Here is a 5,813-nt window from a genome sequence, read left to right on the forward strand (position 1 = left end):
GCCCCCCGCCCCCTACCACCTCCATCCCCGCCGAGTTCCCTACAGCACGCCCCTATAGTAGTGCATGTCCTTGGACAAGGACAGAGTCCGTCATTGTGCAGCGACCGCCCCTTTTGCCTCGCCGAAAACAAACTCGGAGGTGCCCACGTCTTTCGATGCCTTTGCTGACGGTGAACAAAGCAGCAGGTCTGCCGACCTTACACACACCTTTCACTGCTCGGACGAGGCGAACTTGTCCTTGCCTCTGCGCGAAGTGGCGGTATATCTTCACCAGCGTACCGAGCAAACAACAGAATCGTGTAATGCTCTAGGAATTGCCATGCAATGGTGCGCGCCGGGCAGATCCGCTGCTAACTACAAACCCCCCAAACACACGAAGCAAGTGCGAATCTCGGCGGCACTCGCGGCCCATACCGCGCGCACACATTTTACGTCGAGGGCATAAAACTTTCCTCATTCTCATGTCGGTCAGAGGGAGTGAGAGAGGAAAACGAGAAAGGGAGAGAGAAAGAAGGGGGGGGGGCAGAGCGCAAGGGGGAAGGGGCAGGGCAGTCTTTAAAACTTGCGCAACGTTTTTATCGCGCGGCTCGGGTTGGGCGGGGCGGGATGGCAGTCGTACCAGCAGCAGCAGCGCGGGGATATTGTCCAAATGTTCTACTTTCAGACCGACACGACTCCGCGACACGCCGAAGGCGGCCAAAAGCCTCGGGGGGGCCTCGCTCTGCCGTCTCGCTCGCTCTCATTACCGCAGCGATAGGCGGGCGAGGGTCCTAATAACAGACGAGCACGGCCGCCGCAACTACTAGGGCCTCCTCCAGCCTCTGAGGGGCGTTCCCGGAATTCCTAGCGGGTATTTTGATACTCATTAGAGAACTCCCGGCGGGCGGCGTGCCTAACACGTCCCGCCGTGACACCGAACACCCTTCCCGTCGGGGCGGGCCAGGGCGCTGCAGCGCGGGGCAGAGCATCACGCGGAGCAGCAGCTCACCGACAACTATCTCTCCCGCCCTTAAAGACGCGCCGGCCCGGATAAACTTCGTTGGCCTCGTCGTTGGTATTTCTTCCCTTTTACCCCCCCCCCTTTTTTTGCTCTCCTCTTTACCCCCCACCCCTTTTTTTTTTCTTTGGCGGGGAGGCCGCGGAGCGAAGTTTAGCTCCACCGCAGTCCATCATGAGGCGGGAGCATGAATACACCTCGTCTTTCTCTCTCTGTCCTTCTCTGTTCCTGTCTCCCCCTACCCCCTCTCTCTCTCTTCCTCCCTCTCTGCCTTTGGCACGGGCCGCGCCCGTGCCGTGGCTGCTTCTGCTGCGTCTGGCTGAACAACTTTTCGGTCGGTATTTCCGACTTAGCCAACACGATGCGAGTTTAGGGAGAGAACAATACGGCAAAGTGGTGGGATAGGCATGCATAGAGGCGCGCCGAGAAGGGGGGTGGGTGGTCTTTATACTTGACGCAAAAGCACGAGTATGGCAGAGAGGGGCGTCATAAACTTAATTCTCGACACAATAATATGCCGCCCGCGCTCTCGCAGGTTGGCCCCCGCCAGACCCAGACCCAGCGACCGCACAGCCAGCCCAGCACATACGCCCGACGCTCTGCAGCCAGCCCGCGCTCAGCGACAAATTTCGTCGGAGCGACGCAGCGGCGGTCTGACCATGTTTGATCAATTTCTCATACCGCCCACCCCGTGCCGCGGAGGCCGACGCAGCACGCTCAGCATTCGGGCGCGCGGCGGGGGGTCTGAAGAGCCGAGGCCAGGGCGGCCCGCCTTGGGGTAGGGCTCCGGGCCTCAGACAAGGGATGAGCCGCGGACCAGAGGTGGACCTGCCCGACAGTGAGGCAGGGCGGGAGGCAGCGAGGGAGGGATTGGAGGATATGGGCCAAGTTTCCAACAGGGGTAAGGATTTCAAGGGTTCTCCAGTTACTTCAAGGTAGGGGGGAAGAAGAAGAAGAAGAAGAAGAAGAAGAAGAAGAAGAAGAAGAAGAAGAAGAAGAAGAAGAACCGGAGCCCGACACGCGGTTCAACATGGCGGCCGCAGCAGCTGCAGCCGCTCGCTCAGCTTTTTGTGCCGAGCGATCCCCGAGATAAGCCAAAATAAATTACCGCTATTCTGCACAGTCAATATTATACGTGGCCGGTGAGGAGAGGGGGGGAGGGCGGGGGTGCGCGGTCAGGGGCTGCTGGCCTGACTCTGTGGAGGTGAGAGGGCGGGCTCCCACACGCTCGGCCCGCTCAGCCTGACGAGGCTCTCTGCCATGCGCGCCGCCCGCGCCGCACACCCCGGCGGTGAACTCTAACTTTGTTTAGACAACAGTTGCCGCTGCTCGCTCGGTAAGGAGAGGAGTCAGCCTGATGCGAAAGCGAGGACGCGCCGGGCCGGGCGAGGCGAGCAGGGCGCGGAGCAGCATAGCGCCGCCCCGGGGTGTCCGTCAAACATCGCCGCGGTGTAGGTGGCCGTGTTCGCGGACATGGGGAGGGGCGGAGAGAAGAGAGGAGCCCGTCGGCAGCAGATCTTCACTTTGAACAGCACCCCGCAGCGCCGCTCCACGCGCCCCGCCCCAGCGCGCCCGCCCTCCCTCTACGTCAAGTTGTGATGAAACCTCTTTGGGGCGAGAATCTCGCCAGAGAAGACCCTTCCCTTTTCCTTTCCTCTTTCTGCCTTGGCGAGCGAGACCGGCTGCGGCGTGGCAGGGCGGGGGAAGGGGGGCGGCAGCTGCGGATGACTGTCCTGTACAAAAGACCCCATCGGCACTTCTCAGAGGTTTCCACTCAGGATAGGGGGCGCTAGCTCGGCGCTAGCTGGGGGGGCTGGTTATCTGATCGAGTCAGACCTATGGTCCGACCGTGGCCGTGGCTCTCTCCCCGGGCTCGGGCGGGGCTGGGCGGGGCCCTCTCTCTCGTCTCCGTTACGGTCTGGAGTCGACTACTCATTTCGAATTCCATGCCTAGAAATTCGCGGCCGCTTCTTACATGCGGTCTGCTGCGCGCGGCGTGGCTTGGCGGGGCGCGATGGCGAAGGGGCCGGACCTCGCCTGACTGCCTGCGTCCCAGAGGGGCCCCGGCCCGGGCCCCGGGTCCCCCCAGAGGAGCCCCAACAGAGCCCTCTCCGCGAGCCAGAGCGGGATCCACCCGCCCGGGGGTCCTGAGTCCTGACTGAGCGCAGGATGGCTCTGGGTCACCAGGGAGCAGGCCGGAATCACCCACTCACGGCCCAAGATCTAGCCAACGCTAACGCCCTCCAGGAAGGCTGAGGGCGTACGCGCTGTACCGCAGCCTGACAGTAGACCGACAAACGCTGCTGGTGCTCTTACACTGCCATGTCATGTCGAGTCCCCGGACAAATTCAAAGCACCAAGACCGCAGCCTTTGAGGGTGGGGTGCCAGCGGGTGCACCGCCCACGCGCGCCCTCACAGACACAGAGCCACACCGTGAGACCCAGCAGCCAGCCCCGCCCCGGCGGCCCCGCCGCGCGGAGACAGATTTGCGATTCAAGTTGGCCAGAACTGTTGCTACCCGGACCTTACCCAGAGCCAGGGTCCACTGCAGAACAAAAGCGCAGTCGGAGAACTAAGAAGCGAATTGACCCCACTGCCTTCACCCAGTTGTAATGTCATTTTTGAACGTGTTTTTTAATAACGTGTCAAGGTTTGTCTGACTATACCAACTCTAGTTTACGGTGGCATCGATAGAGTTTTCACCACCGCACATTTTTTGAAAGGTCACCACCAACGTTTGCGCCGCCCACCGGGGCAACTCGGCCTTCTTCACCGCGCGCTGCCTTTCGTGAGTTTTGACGAGGCGGTGTTCATCTCCACACTTGGCCGGCAGTCTGCTATGAGCCAGCAGCTACGGCCAGGCTCGAGAGAGACGAGCGAGGGTGAGAAGGAACGAGATGGTTCCCTCAAGAAATAATACTTACGCCCAACCAACAACAGCGAAAGGGTTATTGAAGTAACAGCCCTGCTGTTGCTGCTGCTGCTGCTGCTGCTCCCCCACCCCCCTCTCCCTGTGCCTCACCCTGCACCACCCTCCTCCCCTACTCATCAGGGGCCACAAAAGAAACGGCAGGAACATCTTGATGGGCGGGGCGATGAAGCTGCGCGCGCTGCGGTCTGTCTATCCATCAGGGGCAGCAATATGCTAGCAGCGGCCGGACCGACTGAGCGGGGCACTACTAATAACGCCGACCAGCTCGGCGTGGCGTGGCGTGACGTGGCGCGGCGTGGCGGGGTCGGCCTGGGCTGGCAGTGATGGAGCGCCCCGCATTATCTTGTGCCTAATGGCTCACCTCCTTTTATTCGAGCCGAGACGAGCCAAGCCTGGCCCCCGCCCTGCTCATAGGCCTGCCCGTGCTGCTGTTCCGGTCAGCTGTGCAGCAGTAACTGAACCACGAAAGTCTGCTGCTCATACCGTGGTGTGGTGTGGACCAACAACAAAACATCTAAACCCATCTAAATTTTGCGAAGCGAGATCTTTGCAAGAAATTAAACAGTGTAACCAAATCAATACCAGAAACGTTCGGCGCAAAATGATGCCGTGCAATGCAAAACAAAAGTGAATAAAAATAGAGGGGCAGAAAGGGGTGACGGATACGAGGGGTATAGAGGCGGTGGCAGCCACGATGGCAGTCCACACAACACGTAAGAGAGCGACGCGCGTTAGCTCCATCACCAATATAACTCGCATTCTCTCGGCTGCTGGCCTGGGGGGCGGAGCCGGGGGCGGAGCCGGGGGCTGGGCGTTAATGAACGTAATGGGCATCACCTGCTCCGGGAGGGGCAACGGCCCCGCCGCCGGCCCTAGCTTCCATCCGGGCCCACGCGGACACACACGAGGCTAAATTCGGGCTGCTGAAGCAGTCGCGACTGGCGGGACAGTTTGAAAAGCGGTGGTGAGGTGCGATGAAAGATGGAATATAGCCGTTGCAATGAGTGAGTAGCCCATACTGAAGCTTCCATGCTGGAGCTGGGCCATGTGCAGTCCGTACGTGGTGGTCCGAGGTTCGCTTCGGTCGCCTCCTCCCGAGCCTTCTCCTCAAGCTCTCATCCTGCGCACGATCCGTCTTGGCCGGGATGATGCTGGGGCGGACCGGGGACTGCCGCCCCCGGCCGGGTGACGAACAAGGAGAGCGAGGGCGAGGCCCACAGGGCAGCAAGTGAGAAGGGAGATAACGGGCTCCAAATCCTTTGCTGTGGACCATAGGATTGACTGCGGTTGAGGGAGTCACGAGAGAGAGAGTGCGAAATTAAGACGACGACGGCATAGCATCGGCGGCGGTGGTTAGTTTTGCGCGGTTTTGTGCACCTCGGACCGTCTTTGCTCAGGACCGGATCCACGCCGCCAGCGACACTCTAGACTTAGGAGAGGGATGGGAAATGAAAGGAACGGAGGGGCAGGGCAGGGGCAGGACAGAGAGGGGGGGGGAGGGGGCGGACGGGCGCGCTGACACTGATCGCCATTTGATACGGCGAGCGAAAGGATAGAGAAAACGGAGGGGGGATAAAGGGCAAATCTGGGTGATAGAACGTCTAGCCGGGGAGCCCGGTGTTGGCACAAGGGAGTGCCGCGGCTGACGGACTTATATTACCGCCACGCGAGCAAGCAGTCGATAAATTTTTCACGCTTTTCCGTTTCGTAAAAAGTTTTGGCACGAGCGCGAGATTGAACAAACCTTAAGTGGTGCCCCCCTGCGTCACACGGGGGAGTGGAGGGGAGAATCCGCGGGGCGGAAGGTGTGTGCGGGTTAAATTCTTGGGGCGCGTCGAGTTTGCAGTGACTGGGTGGTGATCAGCACACCACGCGTGCCCGCC

Source organism: Frankliniella occidentalis, unplaced genomic scaffold (genome assembly GCF_000697945.3).
Source record: "Frankliniella occidentalis isolate FOCC.00 unplaced genomic scaffold, Focc_3.1 Scaffold33, whole genome shotgun sequence".
Taxonomy (NCBI): Eukaryota; Metazoa; Arthropoda; class Insecta; order Thysanoptera; family Thripidae; genus Frankliniella; species Frankliniella occidentalis.